Below are 18779 nucleotides of genomic sequence, written 5' to 3'. Positions count from 1 at the left end.
GACACTGCTACCCTTTTAGGGCCAGTGACCCCTCCCCAGCTGAGACATACCTCTGCCATGGGATGACTGTTCTGTTTGCCATCAATGTTAGTCACCTGGTAGGAGAAACCGGGCAAAAGCTGCTCAGAGGGAACTAGCCAATGGGCCACCATTGTGATGCTAGCCCCAGTGTCTCTGTAGGCCTCAGCTTTTGTACCATTGATGTAGGGCTCCTGTCTGTACCTACCCAAAGTGTTGGGACAGGCAGTGAAGTTGGCAAATCCCATGCCACCATCACAGACAAGAGTGGTTGCTGTAGGGGAATTGGCTAAGCCAGGGTCCCCCTGTGTTCCCCAAGTAAACCCACCCAGATTTCTGGGGGCACTCCCACCACCTGGGGGATTACTGCTGACAGTAATAGGTGGTGTGACAGGAGTAATTGGAGGAACAGTTTTGTTTTTAGCCCTTGGGCAACCGCTGTCAGTTTTCCAATGCCCAGGAGTTTTACACTCATGGCAGTAGGGCTTTTTAGCTGTGGTAGAGGAGGGAGCTTGGGACCCACCACCCTGTGTGGAGTTTTGGGGCCCTGAGGAAGGTTTCTCTTTTTCTTTATCCCCACCCTTCTCTTGAGGCTTGGTGGTATCTTTCTTTTGGTCACCACCCTGGTTTTTAGGCCTGATCCTGGTCCTGACCCATTTATCTGCCCTCTTTCCCAATTCTTGGGGAGAGGTCAAATCTGAGTCTACCAGGTGTTGATGGAGAAGCTGGTTTTGACAATTACTTAAAATCTGCTCTCTCATCATCAAATTGTACAATCCTGTATAATCAGACACCTTACTTCCCAGCAACCAACCCTCCAAAGCCTTAGTGGCACATTCCACATATTCAGACCAGTCCTGAGTCTGTGTCTTCTGGGTGTCTCTGAACATTAACCTGTACTGTTCAGTGGTTAAGCCTAACCCATCAACTAGGACACTCTTCAGGACTCTGTAATTTCTGACATCCTCTTCTCTAACAGTGAGGAGTCTATCTCTGCCTCTCCCCTCAAAGGAGAGCCATAAGATTGCTGCCCACTGGTCTTCAGGAACCTGCTGCACTTTGCAGGCTCTCTCAAGAGCAGTCATCCATTTGTGGATGTCATCCCCACTTTTGTAGGGGGGCACAATCTTGGACAGGTTCCTATTGTCAAAGACCCTATCTTTGTCCCTAGGGACATTGCTGCCACCAGTGGGTATAGACCCACTCTCTCTATGCTGCCTAGCCTTGCTCAGTTTTTCTTCCATCAGGGCTACTTCTAGCTCCTGCTTCCTGATCCTCAGCTGGGCTTCCTGCATTCTGGCCTCATGTTCCCTCCTCTGAGGGGTGGTCAGTCTCCTTCTGGAGTGACCTTGAGAGCCTCTAGAGCCATGGGAAGCATTGGAGTCACCTGAGCGATTCCTTTGCCTTCCAAGCCCTGTGTTAAGTCCACTGGGGAGATCCAATGGGGTGAACCCACTGTCAGTCCCCAATAGCCTTAGTTTAGCTGGGCCAAGTATAACACTTGGCACTGGGCTAGTTCTCCCTTCATCCCCACTCACATCTGTATCCCCATCACTTTCTTCCTCTGTGGTAGGCATCCCATCTAAGGGGTGACTATTGGGAAGGGGTACTTCAGTGGCATCTTCAGAAGGGGGGCCTCCTGTTCCTGTCCCTAAGGGGGCTAACTGGGAAGCTTTCTTGAGTGCTCTCTGATTCTCATCATTCTGTAAGAGCTCTCTGAGCTCAGCAGAGTTTGGGTTCTTGGGCTGTTTAAGGCCTCTAAGAGTTGCCAAATGCCTGAGCTCATTCTGATTAAGGGTAGCAAAGCTGGTTGGTGCCCTCTGGGGGTCACTCTCGACAGAGATGGGTACAGTGGACCCCTCTGCCCCGGCCATTGCTCTTAAGTGTGGGTGGATGTGTTGCAATCTACCTACACTTGGGTTTACCTACTAAACCTATCTAGTAGTTGTAGTCAGGGTGTGCTACTCCCTTTGCTCTACAACAACTAAGTTCAGTAGAACTTATGTATATCTAATCTTGTTTTATATGTACCTACAGGTACCTATGTGATCTTTCAATTGGTAACCAAGAGATTACAATGGTAAAACACAGCAAGCTCAAATCCAACCGCTGCTCACCAATGTGAGAAGTTGGCCTGGTATATGATGCTCACTAGTTAAAGTGATCACCTTGTACCATGCCAAGCAACCCTTATGGTGTGGTTGTAAGTCAACCTTTTCGGACTAGCTGCCCTAGTGGTAGCGTAGGCTAAGCAGTCTTTGAGGCTAAACTCGTGAAGCGTGTTAAGCAAGCTGTTTTACCAATAGTAACCCCCTTTTATACCAATGAAAGGACACCACACAGATATATATTCAAAATATATATGTATTTATTTCTCAAAGTAACCCCTAGTCTCTTTATGAGCACAGGAGCACAAATCGTCAAACAAGATTACAGTAGAATACACAGAAGTTGCACTTTATATGGATAGGCCCTGGTGGCCACTCGAACCATATACTAAAATAGTGGTATAAGTACCACGAACAGAAAAGGGAAAAGGCCTAGGGCCTCTAGAATCGCTGGGCCTACAAGGAGCTAACGTCAGTTAGTGACCAGGAGGTCCACGGGTGGCGTGTGCAGAGCAAATAGTCACACGCGGGCTCCCATAGGTTTCAATGGGTGCGTAAAAAGTACAAAGTTACTGCAAAAGGAATCTTCCGGATGACCTAGGAACTTAAGATTTGGAACACAGGCACTAGAGATGTATTACTACACATGGGCACCGGAGTACCAGCTTTACCTCACCCACAGGAAGCGGGTGCATAGGTCTCAAAGTGCGTCGGGTTTCTTCTATCTGTTCCGTTGAGCCTGGGACAAAGATGCTGCAGGCGGTCGGTCGGGAAGAGATGCAGTGGATCCAAGAGTGGATCGGAGATGTTGAAGACCTGTAAGCAGAGGGGACAGTGTTCACAGTCACTAGCCAGTGACCAGCGTGGCACCAGGTGGGTACCAGGCGATGTCGGGTGCAAACAGGTGATGAGGGGTAGCTTGTCTCCGCAGCCACGTGGTCCCTGAAGGTCGACGACGTCCAGGAGTCGAGTCACGAGCTGTCCCACGCAGGCTCTCGCTGTCGGCGGTGTCGGCGACTTGATCGAAGCAAACAAGCCTTGGCAAAAGCAATTGTTGTAGGCAAGGAGTTTAAGCTGTTGGTTCTGACCAGCAAGGTCAGAGGGATTGCTCCTTTGGAGGGGAGCAAGAGCCAGTCTGGAGCAACCAGACCAGCGGTGTTTGTCGTAGATTTCGTCGCCAAGATGGCCACTAGCCAGCGGGCCAGCAACCGGTTAGGCGCGTCGAGTGGCAAAATGCAGAAGGGCCCCACGCAGATCGTGGAGATGCTGGAGGGCTCACCTTTGGTGCAGATGCTGCTCGAGGGTTGGGCTTCTCAGGACCCAAAGCACAACTTGGAGGGAGCCTCGGTTGTTGCACTGGTCAGCTTGTCGTAGTCGTTCCAAGATGGCTGGCTCCACGTGTCTCGGTGCCTCCACGGGTCTCCTCTTTGCAGGGACTGTGGATCGGGCGGTGAGAGGTCTGGAGGTCCAGGTCTTGTCAGTCTCTGGGCTCGGGCTCCGGCGGGAGGCGGCGGCAAAGCAGACGGTGATTCGCTGGATGGTGCTTGCGTTAGCAAGGTGGTCACTCCCTGACCACAGGGGAGATTTTCTTCAGTCTTCTGTGCAGCAGAATGTCGAAGTTCCCGTCTTCTTCTTAGTTTCAAGTTGATTCCAGGATGTCTGAAGTCTTAGGACACAGCTCCTACCTTTAAGCGGATTCTAGGGGCCGGACTACCTGCTAGGTCCCTCCCTATGGGTGGGACCAGGAAGGGGGGTGGTTACACCCCCAATCCTTTGTCCAGCTCGCCCCAGGCCCGGGACTGGTGTGCCCCAGGACCGGTTTGAACTGGCATATGCACCGAGGCTCCTTGTGAGCCACAGGCATGTCTGGTTTCTTTCAAGCCCTACCTGACCAATACACAAAATCCTGTCTGGGGTGGTGCACGCACCCCCCTGGCAGGAAACCCTTTGTCCACACCTCCCAAGCTGGAAGGACTCCCAGCAGCAGGAGGGCAGACTTGTGTCTGTGGTGGCAGCATCCATTTTGTGGAGCTGAGGCTATGTCTGATTTTACCCGGGTTTCAGGTACTGTACATGTCGTGTCCCTCTAGAAGGGTGGAATGCTAACCCCGTCGCCAGAATTGGCGAGGGGTTAGTATTCCAATTCGTATGACACCTTACTCGACATGTTTTGATAAAGCCAAACCAAAGATAGCATTTAACCGCGAGGTTCATAATGCACTTAAGAGTATATGGTATGACGATATCTGGAAACAGTAGAAGGAAGTTGTTCCGACCACTGCAGACAGGCTCAGCTCATGCCAGAGCACCATCTCACATGGAACCAAGCACTCTGCCTTCAGGATTGTTAAGGCCTGCCATAGGAGTGACTTATAGGTTACCAGGTGTCCCATTTAAGTTTAGGTATAGGTATACTACACCTAAGTAAGAGGTGATTACACCAACTTACCCCAGCTGAGTGATCAGCCAGTTGTGTCAGATTGTTAGGCCAAGCCTGGGGTGGCATAATACATGCTTCAGCCCCTGGCAGGCCTTGGATACACCAATGCCCTGGGTACCTAGTGTACACTGGTACAGGGGCTGACAGGGTGATCCAACCAATTGGGTATGTACCTAGGGTACATGGAGTCCATTTTACAGAGAGAGCAGATAGCCTGAGAGCCTGAATGGCAGGATCTCAGGCCAACTAAGTCGAAAAACCAGCTAGACACTAGGCAAAAATTTGGGGGTAACCATAGTCAGATATCCACCTTCCTACAGTCAGTGTCAGTCAATGTCAGTCAGTGTCAGTCAATGTCAGTCAGTCAGTGTCAGTCAGTCAGTGTCAGTCAGTGAGTGTCTGTCAGTCAGTGAGTGTCAGTGAGTGTCAGTGAGTGTAAGTCAGTGTCTGTCAGTCAGTGTCAGTCAGTGTCAGTCAGTGTCAGTCAATGTCAGTCAGTGTCAGTCAATGTCAGTCAGTCAGTGTCAGTCAGTCAGTGTCAGCCAGTGAGTGTCTGTCAGTCAGTGAGTGTCAGTCGGTGTCAGTCAGTGTCAGTCAGTGAGTGTCTGTCAGTCAGTGAGTGTCAGTGAGTGTCAGTGAGTGTCAGTGAGTGTCAGTTAATGTCAGGCAGTGTCAGTCAGTGTCAGTCAGTGAATGTCAGTCAGTGAGTGTCAGTCAGTGAGTGTCAGTCAGTGCCAGTCAGTCAGTGTCAGTCAGTGTCTGTGAGTCAGTGTCAATCAGTGTCAGTGAGTCAGTGTCAATCAGTGTCAGTGAGGCAGTGTCAATCAGTGTCAGTCAGTGAGTGTCAGTAAGTGTCAGTCAGTGAGTGTCAGTCAGTGAATGTCAGTCAGTGTTAGTCAGTGTCAGTCAGTGTCAGTCAGTGTCAGTCAGTGTCAGTCAGTCAGTGTCAGTCAGTGTCAGTCAATGTCAGTCAGTCAGTGTCAGTCAGTGTCAGTCATTTTCAGTCAGTCAGTGTCAGTCAGTCAGTGTCAGTCAGTGAGAGTCAGTCAGTGTCAGTCAGTGTCAGTCAGTCAGTGTCAGTCAGTCAGTCAGTGTCAGTCAGTCAGTGTCAGTGTCAGTCAGTCATTGTCAGTCAGTGTCAGTCAGTCAGTGTCAGTCAGTCTGTGTCAGTCAGTGTCAGTCAATCAGTATCATTTAATCAGTGTCAGTCAGTATCAGTCAGTCAGTGTCAGTCAGTATCAGTCAGGCAGTATCTGTCAGTGTCAGTCAGTCAGTGTCAGTCAGTATCAGTCAGGCAGTATCAGTCAGTGTCAGTCAGTCAGTGTCAGTCAGGCAGTATCAGTCAATGTCAGTCAGTCAGCGTCAGTCAGTGTCAGTCAGGCAGTATCAGTCAGTGTCCGTCAGTGTCAGTCAGTCAGTGTCAGTCAGTGTCAGTCAATCAGTGTCAATCAGTGTCAGTCAGTCAGTCAGTCAGTATCAGTCAGTCAGTCAGTGTCAGTCAGTGTCAGTCAGTCAGTGTCAGTCAGTTTCAGTCAGTGTTAGTCAGTGTCAGTCAGTCAGTGTCAGTCAGTGTCAGTCAGTCAGTGTCAGTCAGTTTCAGTCAGTGTCAGTCAGTCAGTGTCAGTCAGTGTCAGTCAGTCAGTGTCAGTCAGTTTCAGTCAGTGTCAGTCAGTGTCAGTCAGTGAGTGTCAGTCAGTGTCAGTCGGTCAGTGTCAGTCGGTCAGTGTCAGTCAGTGTGAGTCAGTGTCAGTCAGTCAGTGTCAGTCAGTCAGAGTCAGTCATTGTCAGTCAATGTCAGTCAGTGTCAGTCAATGTCAGTCAGTCAGTGCCTGTAGGAGAGTAGGGTCTGCTATCCTATGGTCACCCCAAATTTTTGCTTTTTGCTTCACTGGTTTTTGACATATTGAGGCTGTGGGCCTGCCAATCAGACCCCCAGCCTGCTGTTCTCTCTACTAAATTAAAACTATGCACCCTAGGTGCATAACCAATTGGAAGTGGATCACCCTGTCAGCCCCTGTACCAGTGTACACTAGGTACCCAGGGCATTGGTGTATCCAAGGCCTGCCAGGGGCTGAAGCATGTATTATGCCACCCCAGGCTTGGCCTAACAATTTGACACAACTGGCTGATCACTCAGCTGGGGTAAGTTGGTGTAATCACCTCTTACTTAGGTGTAGTATACCTATACCTAACCTTAAATGGGACACCTGGTAACCTATAAGTCACTCCTATGGCAGGCCTTAACAATCCTGAAGGCAGAGTGCTTGGTTCCATGTGAGATGGTGCTCTGGCATGAGCTGAGCCTGTCTGCAGTGGTCGGAACAACTTCCTTCTACTGTTTCCAGATATCGTCATACCATATACTCTTAAGTGCATTATGAACCTCGCGGTTAAATGCTATCTTTGGTTTAGCTTTATCAAAACATGTCGAGTAAGGTGTCATACGAATTGGAATACTAACCCCTCGCCAATTCTGGCGACGGGGTTAGCATTCCACCCTTCTAGAGGGACACGACATGTACAGTACCTGAAACCCGGGTAAAATCAGACATAGCCTCAGCTCCACAAAATGGATGCTGCCACCACAGACACAAGTCTGCCCTCCTGCTGCTGGGAGTCCTTCCAGCTTGGGAGGTGTGGACAAAGGGTTTCCTGCCAGGGGAGGTGCATGCACCACCCCAGACAGGATTTTGTGTATTGGTCAGGTAGGGCTTGAAAGAAACCAGACATGCCTGTGGCTCACAAGGAGCCTCGGTGCATATGCCAGTTCAAACCGGTCCTGGGGCACACCAGTCCCGGGCCTGGGGCGAGCTGGACAAAGGATTGGGGGTGTAACCACCCCCCTTCCTGGTCCCACCCATAGGGAGGGACCTAGCAGGTAGTCCGGCCCCTAGAATCCGCTTAAAGGTAGGAGCTGTGTCCTAAGACTTCAGACATCCTGGAATCAACTTGAAACTAAGAAGAAGACGGGAACTTCGACATTCTGCTGCACAGAAGACTGAAGGAAATCTCCCCTGTGGTCAGGGAGTGACCACCTTGCTAACGCAAGCACCATCCAGCGAATCAACGTCTGCTTTGCTGCCGCCTCCCGCCGGAGCCCGAGCCCAGAGACTGACAAGACCTGGACCTCCAGACCTCTCACTGCCCGATCCACAGTCCCTGAAAAGAGGAGACCCATGGAGGCACCGAGACACGTGGAGCCAGCCATCTTGAAACGACCACGAGAAGCTGACAAGTGCAACAACCGAGGCTCCCTCCAAGTTGTGCTTTGGGATCTGAGAAGCCCAACCCTCGAGCAGCATCTGCACCAAAGGTGAGCCCTCCAGCATCTCCACGATCTGCGTGGGGCCCTTCTGCATTTTGCCACTCGACGCGCCTAACCGGTTGCTGGCCCGCTGGCTAGTAGCCATCTTGGCGACGAACTTTACAAAATACACTGCTGGTCTGGTTGCTCCAGACTGGCCCTTGCTCCCCTCCAAAGGAGCAGTCCTTCTGACCTTGCTGGTCAGAACCATCAGCTTATTTCATCTCCCACAACAATTGCTTTTGCCAAGGCTTGTTTGCTTCGATCAAGTTGCCGACACCGCCGTCAGCGAGAGCCTGCGTGGGACAGCTCGTGAACTGACTCCTGCACGTCGTCGATCTCCAGGGACCACGTGGCTGCAGAGACAAGCTACACCTTTCTTCCTGTTTGCACCCGACATTGCCTGGTACCCACCTGGTGCCACGCCGGTCACTGGCTAGTGACTGTGAACACTGTCCCCTCTGCTTACAGGTCTTCAACATCTCCGATCCACCCTTGGATCCACTGCATCTCTCCCGGACCGACCACCTGCAGCAACTTTGTCTTCAAGCTCCACGGAACAAATAGAAGAAACCCGACGCACTTCGAGGCCTATGCACCCGCTTCCTGTGGGTGAGGTAAAGCTGGCACACCTGTGCCCAAGTGTAGTATTACATCTCTAGTGCCTGTGTTCCAAATCTTGAGTTCCTAGTCCATCCGGAAGATCTTCTTTGCAGTAACTTTGTACTTTTTACGCACCCATTGAAACCTATGGGAGCACGCGTGTGACTATTTGCTCTGCACACGCCACCCGTGGACCTCCTGGTCACTAACTGACGTTAGCTCCTTGTAGGCCCAGCGATTCTAGAGGCCCTAGGCCTTTTCCCTTTTCTGTTCGTGGTACTTATACCACTATTTTAGTATATGGTTTGAGCGGCCACCAGGGCCTATCCATATAAAGTGCAACTTCTGTGTATTCTACTGTAATCTTGTTTGACGATTTGTGCTCCTGTGCTCATAAAGAGACTAGGGGTTACTTTGAGAAATAAATACATATATATTTTGAATATATATCTGTGTGGTGTCCTTTCATTGGTATAAAAGGGGGTTGCATTTGGTAAAACAGCTGGCTTAACACGCTTCACGAGTTTGGCCTCAAAGACTGCTTAGCCTACGCTACCACTAGGGCAGCTAGTCCGAAAAGGTTGACTTACAACCACACCATAAGGGTTGCTTGGCATGGTACAAGGTGATCACTTTAACTAGTGAGCATCATATACCAGGCCAACTTCTCACATTGGTGAGCAGCGGTTGGATTTGAGCTTGCTGTGTTTTACCATTGTAATCTCTTGGTTACCAATTGAAAGATCACATAGGTACCTGTAGGTACATATAAAACAAGATTAGATATACATAATTTCTACTGAACTTAGTTGTTGTAGAGCAAAGGGAGTAGCACACCCTGACTACAACTACTAGATAGGTTTAGTAGGTAAACCCAAGTGTAGGTAGATTGCAACACATCCACCCACACTTAAGAGCAATGGCCGGGGCAGAGGGGTCCACTGTACCCATCTCTGTTGAGAGTGACCCCCAGAGGGCACCATCCAGCTTTGCTACCCTTAACCAGAATGAGCTCAGGCATTTGGCAACTCTTAGAGGCCTTAAACAGCCCAAGAACCCTACCTCTGCTGAGCTCAGAGAACTCTTGCAAAATGATGAGAATCAGAGAGATCTCAGGAAAGCTTCCCAGTTAGCCCCCTTAGGGTCAGGAACAGGAGGCCCCCCTTCTGAAGATGCTACAGAGGTACCCAGTTCCAATAGCCATCCCTTAGATGAGAATCATACTACAGGGGAGGAAAGTGGTGAGGATACAGAAAGTAGTGAGGATGAAGGGAGAACTAGCCCAGTGCCAAGTGTTATACTTGGCCCAGCTAAACTAAGGCTATTGGGGACTGACAGTGGGTTTACCCCATTGGATCTCCCCAGTGGACTTAACACAGGGCTTGGGAGGCAAAGGAATCGCTCAGGTGACTCCAATGCTTCTCATGGCTCTAGAGGCTCTCAAGGTCACTCCAGGAAAAGGATGACCACCCCTCAGAGGAGGGAACATGAGGCCAGAATGCAGGAAGCCCAGCTGAGGATCAGGAAGCAGGAGCTAGAAGTAGCCCTGATGGAAGAAAAACTGAACAAGGCTAGGCAACCTAGAGAGAGTGGGTCTATACACACTGGTGGCAGCATTGTCCCTAAGGACAAAGATAGGGTCTTTGATAATAGGAACCTGTCTAAGGTTGTGCCCCCCTACAAAAGTGGGGATGACATCCACAAATGGATAACTGCTCTTGAGAGAGCCTGCAAAGTACAGCAGGTTCCTGAAGACCAGTGGGCAGCAATCCTCTGGCTCTCCTTTGAAGGAAGAGGCAGAGACAGACTCCTCACTGTTAGAGAAGAGGATGTCAGAAATTACAGAGTCCTGAAGAGTGTTCTGGTAGATGGGTTAGGCTTAACCACTGAACAGTACAGGTTAATGTTCAGAGACACCCAAAAGACACAGACTCAGGACTGGTCTGAATATGTTGAATGTGCCACTAAGGCTTTGGAGGGTTGGTTGCCGGGAAGTAAGGTATCTGATTTTACAGGATTGTATAATTTGATGATGAGAGAACAGATTTTAAATAACTGTCAGAACCAGCAACTGCATCAACACTTGGTTGACTCTGATCTGACCTCTCCCCAAGAATTGGGAAAGAAGGCAGACAAATGGGTCAGAACCAGGGTTAAGCAAAAGAACCAGAACCAGGGCCAAGGGGGTGATCAGAAGAAAACAGACCAAAAGGGTGGAGATCAGAAACCTAAAGACCAGAAGTCTTCAACAGGGCCCCAAACTACTGCTAAGGAGGGTGGGTCCCAACAGTCCAAAAAGAAGAAAGAAGGTCAAAAGAAACCCTGGTGCAATCATTGCAAAAATACAACTCACTGGACTAGTGATTGCAAAAAGGGTGGAGCCCCCAACACTGTTGCCCCTAAGGCACCTGCTCACAGTACTACTGTTAGCAGTGTTGGTCCCCAGACAAAGGGTGTAGTGGGAATCACTATGGGAACTGAAGGAGATTCTGACTTAGACAGAACCCTGACACAGGCAGTCTTGATCTGTGATGGGGACATTGATTTGTCCCTGACTGTGAGCCCCAGTAACCTGGGCAAGTACAGACAGACTCCTTTAATAAATGAAAAAGTGGCTCAAGCCTACAGGGACACAAGTGCCAGTGTCACTATGGTGACACCAGGCTTTGTGGACCCTGGACAGTACATACCAGGTGAGAATTACCTGGTGACCAATACCAGCAATGCCACTACTTCCCATAGTGTGGCAGTTGTTAACTTCTCATGGGGAGGGGTAACTGGCCTCAAAAGGGTTGTGGTTAGTGCAGACCTCCCAGTAGAATGTTTGTTGGGCAATGACCTAGAGAGTTCTCTATGGTCAGAAGTGGAGTACAGGACTCATGCAGAGATGTTAGGTATATCATCACATGTCCTTACTGTGACCAGGTCACAGGCCAAAAAGTGCCTCACTGAACCTCAGGTCTTGGATCCTGGAACAATGGACCAAACACCTACCAAGAAGAAGAACAGGAGGGTCAAGGCTGTGCCTTCTCCCCTGCCTCAGAGTGATGATCAGCCTTCCCAGGAAGCTGATCTAGAGGACCCTGAAGGAACTGTCCCTGAAGAGCTTGAACCTGATCAGGTTGAGTTTCTGGGGACAGGGGTACCTTCAAGGGCTGACTTGAGGCAGGCTCAGTTATCCTGTCCCTCTCTTGAACCCCTCAGACAGCTGGCTGCTGCTGAGGCTGCTGGGAATGCTCAAGGTACCCATAAAGTGTATTGGGATGAAGGGCTCCTTTATTCAGAGGCTAGAGACCCCAAGCCTGGTGCTACCAGGAGGTTGGTTATACCTCTGCAATTTAGGGGCTTCCTTCTTACCTTGGCCCATGATATTCCTTTAGCAGGACACTTAGGCCAGAACAAGACTTGGGACAGGCTTGTCCCTCACTTTCACTGGCCTCATATGAATGAAGATACAAAGGAGTTTTGTCGCTCCTGTGTGACCTGCCAAGCCAGTGGCAAATCAGGTGGTACAACAAAGGCCCCCCTAATACCACTACCTGTGGTGGGGGTCCCCTTTGAAAGAGTGGGAATAGACATAGTGGGTCCCATGGATCCTCCCACTGCATCTGGGCACAGATTTATACTGGTGGTAGTGGATCATGCCACCAGGTATCCAGAGGCAATTCCCCTTAGGACCACTACAGCTCCTGTTGTGGCCAGGGCCCTGCTGGGAGTATTCTCCAGAGTGGGGTTTCCTAAGGAGGTAGTATCTGACAGAGGTACCAACTTTATGTCAGGATACTTGACAGCTATGTGGAAGGAATGTGGTGTCAACTACAAGTTCACCACCCCTTATCACCCACAATGCAATGGGCTTGTTGAGAGATTCAACAAGACCCTAAAGGGTATGATCAAAGGATTACCTGAAAAGCTCAGGCGAAGATGGGACATCCTTCTACCCTGCCTTCTGTTTGCTTACAGAGAGGTCCCACAAAAAGGAGTTGGCTACAGCCCCTTTGAATTGTTGTTTGGGCACCCTGTAAGAGGCCCACTGTGTTTAGTGAAGGAAGGATGGGAGTTACCTCTCAAAAAGCCTAAACAAGACATAGTGAACTATGTACTTGGTCTCCGCTCCAGGATGGCTGAGTATATGGAGAAGGCATCCAAAAACCTTGAGGCAAGCCAGGCCTTACAGAAAGCTTGGCATGACCAAAAGGCTGTCTTGGTTGAGTTTCAGCCAGGACAGAAGGTATGGGTGTTGGAGCCAGTGGCCCCAGCAGCACTCCAAGACAAATGGTCTGGACCCCATACAATCCTGGAAAAGAAGGGAGAGGTCACCTACTTGGTCGACCTAGGAACTCCCAGGAGTCCCCACAGGGTACTCCATGTTAACAGGCTTAAAGCATATGTTGACAGGGCAGACATGGGCTTGCTCATGGCTACAGATGAGGGACAGGAGGAAGAGAGTGACCCTCTCCCAGACCTGTTGTCTCAGAACCCTGAAGATGGCTCAGTTGAAGGAGTGACCCTTGGAGGCAACCTCACTGCCCATCAGCAGACTGAATGTAGACAGGTTCTACAATCATTTTCACATATGTTTTCCTTGATACCTAGTCAAACTGACTGGTGTACCCATGTGGTGGACACTGGTGACAGTCTGCCTGTAAAGAACAAGCTTTACAGACAACCTGACCACGTCAGGGACTGTATAAAGGCTGAGGTACATAAAATGCTGGAATTAGGTGTCATTGAACCCTCAGAGAGCCCCTGGGCTAGCCCAGTGGTTCTGGTCCCCAAACCTCACACCAAAGATGGCAAGAGAGAAATGAGGTTCTGTGTGGACTACAGGGGTCTCAATGCTGTCACCAGGACAGATGCACACCCTATTCCAAGGGCAGATGAGCTCATAGACAAACTAGCTTCTGCAAAGTTTTTGAGCACATTTGACTTAACAGCTGGCTATTGGCAAATCAGATTAGCTGAGGAGTCTAAGGCCAAAACAGCATTCTCAACCCCAGGTGGGCACTACCAGTTTGTGGTGATGCCCTTTGGTCTGAAGAATGCACCTGCCACCTTCCAAAGGCTGGTGAACCAAGTCCTTACTGGGTTGGATGACTTTTGCGCAGCATATCTGGATGACATTGCTGTCTTTAGCTCCACCTGGGAGGATCACCTGATCCACCTGAAGAAGGCTCTTGAGGCTCTGCAAAGGGCAGGCCTCACTATCAAGGCTACTAAGTGCCAGATAGGGCAGAGTAAGGTTGTATATTTGGGCCACCTTGTAGGTGGAGGCCAAGTTCAACCACTGGAGAGTAAGATACAATCCATCAAGGACTGGTCCCCTCCAACCACCCAGACTCAAGTTCGAGCTTTCTTGGGCTTGACTGGGTACTACAGGAAGTTTGTTAAGAACTATGGGTCCATTGTGACTCCTCTTAATGATCTGACATCCAAGAAGATGCCCAAAAAGGTTCAGTGGACAGTAAGCTGTCAAAAGGCATTTGATGACCTGAAGGAGGCCATGTGCTCTGCACCTATCCTGAAAAGTCCTGACTACTCCAAAGAGTTTATTGTCCAAACAGATGCTTCTGAGTTGGGTGTGGGAGCTGTGCTGTCACAACTTAATGTAGATGGTCAAGACCAACCCATTGCTTTTATTAGCAGAAGGTTGACCCCCAGAGAGAAGAATTGGTCAGCTATTGAGAGGGAGGCCTTTGCTGTGGTGTGGGCCCTGAAGAAGTTGAGGCCATACTTGTTTGGCACTCACTTCAAGATTCAGACCGACCATAAGCCCCTCTTGTGGCTAAATCAGATGAAGGGTGAAAACCCCAAACTGCTTAGGTGGTCCATTTCCCTACAGGGGATGGACTTTACAGTGGAGCACCGGCCAGGTACTGACCATGGGAATGCAGATGGTCTCTCCAGGTACTTCCACTTAGGACATGAAGACGAGACTGGTCAAGGCTAGTTTAATGTCCCAGCGTTTGGGGGGGGGGGGTTGTGTAGGAGAGTAGGGTCTGCTATCCTATGGTCACCCCAAATTTTTGCTTTTTGCTTCACTGGTTTTTGACATATTGAGGCTGTGGGCGTGCCAATCAGACCCCCAGCCTGCTGTTCTCTCTACTAAATTAAAACTATGCACCCTAGTTGCATAACCAATTGGAAGTGGATCACCCTGTCAGCCCCTGTACCAGTGTACACTAGGTACCCAGGGCATTGGTGTACCCAAGGCCTGCCAGGGGCTGAAGCATGTATTATGCCACCCCAGGCTTGGCCTAACAATTTGACACAACTGGCTGATCACTCAGCTGGGGTAAGCTGGTGTAATCACCTCTTACTTAGGTGTAGTATACCTATACCTAACCTTAAATGGGACACCTGGTAACCTATAAGTCACTCCTATGGCAGGCCTTAACAATCCGGAAGGCAGAGTGCTTGGTTCCATGTGAGATGGTGCTCTGGCATGAGCTGAGCCTGTCTGCAGTGGTCGGAACAACTTCCTTCTACTGTTTCCAGATATCGTCATACCATATACTCTTAAGTGCATTATGAACCTCGCGGTTAAATGCTATCTTTGGTTTGGCTTTATCAAAACATGTCGAGTAAGGTGTCATACGAATTGGAATACTAACCCCTCGCCAATTCTGGCGACGGGGTTAGCATTCCACCCTTCTAGAGGGACACGACATGTACAGTACCTGAAACCCGGGTAAAATCAGACATAGCCTCAGCTCCACAAAATGGATGCTGCCACCACAGACACAAGTCTGCCCTCCTGCTGCTGGGAGTCCTTCCAGCTTGGGAGGTGTGGACAAAGGGTTTCCTGCCAGGGGAGGTGCATGCACCACCCCAGACAGGATTTTGTGTATTGGTCAGGTAGGGCTTGAAAGAAACCAGACATGCCTGTGGCTCACAAGGAGCCTCGGTGCATATGCCAGTTCAAACCGGTCCTGGGGCACACCAGTCCCGGGCCTGGGGCGAGCTGGACAAAGGATTGGGGGTGTAACCACCCCCCTTCCTGGTCCCACCCATAGGGAGGGACCTAGCAGGTAGTCCGGCCCCTAGAATCCGCTTAAAGGTAGGAGCTGTGTCCTAAGACTTAAGACATCCTGGAATCAACTTGAAACTAAGAAGAAGACGGGAACTTCGACATTCTGCTGCACAGAAGACTGAAGGAAATCTCCCCTGTGGTCAGGGAGTGACCACCTTGCTAACGCAAGCACCATCCAGCGAATCAACGTCTGCTTTGCCGCCGCCTCCCGCCGGAGCCCGAGCCCAGAGACTGACAAGACCTGGACCTCCAGACCTCTCACCGCCCGATCCACTGTCCCTGAAAAGAGGAGACCCGTGGAGGCACCGAGACACGTGGAGCCAGCCATCTTGAAACGACCACGACAAGCTGACAAGTGCAACAACCGAGGCTCCTTCCAAGTTGTGCTTTGGGATCTGAGAAGCCCAACCCTCGAGCAGCATCTGCACCAAAGGTGAGCCCTCCAGCATCTCCACGATCTGCGTGGGGCCCTTCTGCATTTTGCCATTCGACGCGCCTAACCGGTTGCTGGCCCGCTGGCTAGTAGCCATCTTGGCGACGAACTTTACAAAATACACCGCTGGTCTGGTTGCTCCAGACTGGCCCTTGCTCCCCTCCAAAGGAGCAGTCCTTCTGACCTTGCTGGTCAGAACCATCAGCTTATTTCATCTCCCACAACAATTGCCTTTGCCAAGGCTTGTTTGCTTCGATCAAGTCGCCGACACCGCCGACAGCGAGAGCCTGCGTGGGACAGCTTGTGAACCGACTCCTGGACGTCGTTGACCTCCAGGGACCACGTGGCTGCAGAGACAAGCTACAACATTCTTCCTGTTTGCACCCAACATTGCCTGGTACCCACCTGGTGCCACGCCGGTCACTGGCTAGTGACTGTGAACACTGTCCCCTCTGCTTACAGGTCTTCAACATCTCTGATCCATCCTTGGATCCACTGCATCTCTCCCGGACCGACCGCCTGCAGCAACTTTGTCTTCAAGCTCCACGGAACAGATAGAAGAAACCCGACGCACTTCGAAGCCTATGCACCCGCTTCCTGTGGGTGAGGTAAAGCTGGCACACCTGTGCCCAAGTGTAGTATTACATCTCTAGTGCCTGTGTTCCAAATCTTGAGTTCCTAGTCCATCCGGAAGATCTTCTTTGCAGTAACTTTGTACTTTTTACGCACCCATTGAAACCTATGGGAGCACGCGTGTGACTATTTGCTCTGCACACGCCACCCGTGGACCTCCTGGTCACTAACTGACGTTAGCTCCTTGTAGGCCCAGCGATTCTAGAGGCCCTAGGCCTTTTCCCTTTTCTGTTCGTGGTACTTATACCACTATTTTAGTATATGGTTTGAGCGGCCACCAGGGCCTATCCATATAAAGTGCAACTTCTGTGTATTCTACTGTAATCTTGTTTGACGATTTGTGCTCCTGTGCTCATAAAGAGACTAGGGGTTACTTTGAGAAATAAATACATATATATTTTGAATATATATCTGTGTGGTGTCCTTTCATTGGTATAAAAGGGGGTTGCATTTGGTAAAACAGCTGGCTTAACACGCTTCACGAGTTTAGCCTCAAAGACTGCTTAGCCTACGCTACCACTAGGGCAGCTAGTCCGAAAAGGTTGACTTACAACCACACCATAAGGGTTGCTTGGCATGGTACAAGGTGATCACTTTAACTAGTGAGCATCATATACCAGGCCAACTTCTCACAGTGTCAGTCAGTCAGTGTCAGTCAGTGAGTGTCTGTCAGTCAGTGAGTGTCAGTGAGTGTCAGTGAGTGTCAGTCAGTGTCTGTCAGTCAGTGTCAGTCAGTGTCAGTCAGTGTCAGTCAGTGTCAGTCAATGTCAGTCAGTGTCAGTCAATGTCAGTCAGTCAGTGTCAGTCAGTCAGTGTCAGCCAGTGAGTGTCTGTCAGTCAGTGAGTGTCAGTCGGTGTCAGTCAGTCAGTGTCAGTCAGTGAGTGTCTGTCAGTCAGTGAGTGTCAGTGAGTGTCAGTGAGTGTCAGTGAGTGTCCGTGAGTGTCAGTCAATGTCAGTCAGTGTCAGTCAGTGAATGTCAGTCAGTGAGTGTCAGTCAGTGAGTGTCAGTCAGTGCCAGTCAGTCAGTGTCAGTCAGTGTCTGTGAGTCAGTGTCAATCAGTGTCAGTGAGTCAGTGTCAATCAGTGTCAGTGAGGCAGTGTCAATCAGTGTCAGTCAGTGAGTGTCAGTAAGTGTCAGTCAGTGAGTGTCAGTCAGTGAGTGTCAGTCAGTGTTAGTCAGTGTCAGTCAGTGTCAGTCAGTGTCAGTCAGTCAGTGTCAGTCAGTGTCAGTCAATGTCAGTCAGTCAGTGTCAGTCAGTGTCAGTCATTGTCAGTCAGTCAGTGTCAGTCAGTCAGTGTCAGTCAGTCAGTGTCAGTCAGTGTCAGTCAGTCAGTGTCAGTCAGTCAGTGTCAGTCAGTCAGTGTCAGTGTCAGTCAGTCAGTGTCAGTCAGTGTCAGTCAGTGTCAGTGTCAGTCAGTCAGTCTCAGTGTCAGTCAGTCATTGTCAGTCAGTGTCAGTCAGTCAGTGTCAGTCAGTCTGTGTCAGTCAGCGTCAGTCAATCAGTGTCAGTCAATCAGTGTCAGTCAGTCAGTATCAGTCAGTCAGTGTCAGTCAGTTTCAGTCAGTTAGTATCTGTCAGTGTCAGTCAGTCAGTGTCAGTCAGTATCAGTCAGGCAGTATCAGTCAGTGTCAGTCAGTCAGTGTCAGTCAGGCAGTATCAGTCAATGTCAGTCAGTCAGTGTCAGTCAGTGTCAGTCAGGCAGTATCGGTCAGTGTCAGTCAGTGTCAGTCAGTCAGTGTCAGTCAGTGTCAGTCAATCAGTGTCAATCAGTGTCAGTCAGTCAGTCAGTGAGTCAGTCAGTCAGTATCAGTCAGTGTTAGTCAGTATCAGTCAGTGTCAGTCAGTCAGTGTCAGTCAGTCAGAGTCAGTCATTGTCAGTCAATGTCAGTCAGTGTCAGTCAATGTCAGTCAGTCAGTGTCCGTCAGTCAGTGTCAGTCAGTGAGTGTCTGTCAGTCAGTGAGTGTCAGTGAGTGTCAGTCAGTGTCTGTCAGTCAGTGTCAGTCAGTGTCAGTCAGTGTCAGTCAATGTCAGTCAGTGTCAGTCAATGTCAGTCAGTCAGTGTCAGTCAGTCAGTGTCAGCCAGTGAGTGTCTGTCAGTCAGTGAGTGTCAGTCGGTGTCAGTCAGTGAGTGTCAGTCAGTGAGAGTCTGTCAGTCAGTGAGTGTCAGTGAGTGTCAGTGAGTGTCAGTCAATGTCAGTCAGTG

Source organism: Triturus cristatus, chromosome 1_1 (assembly GCF_964204655.1).
Source record: "Triturus cristatus chromosome 1_1, aTriCri1.1, whole genome shotgun sequence".
NCBI lineage: Eukaryota > Metazoa > Chordata > Amphibia > Caudata > Salamandridae > Triturus > Triturus cristatus.
The sequence above is the reverse complement of the archived record's forward strand: the minus strand, read 5'-3'. Positions refer to the sequence as shown.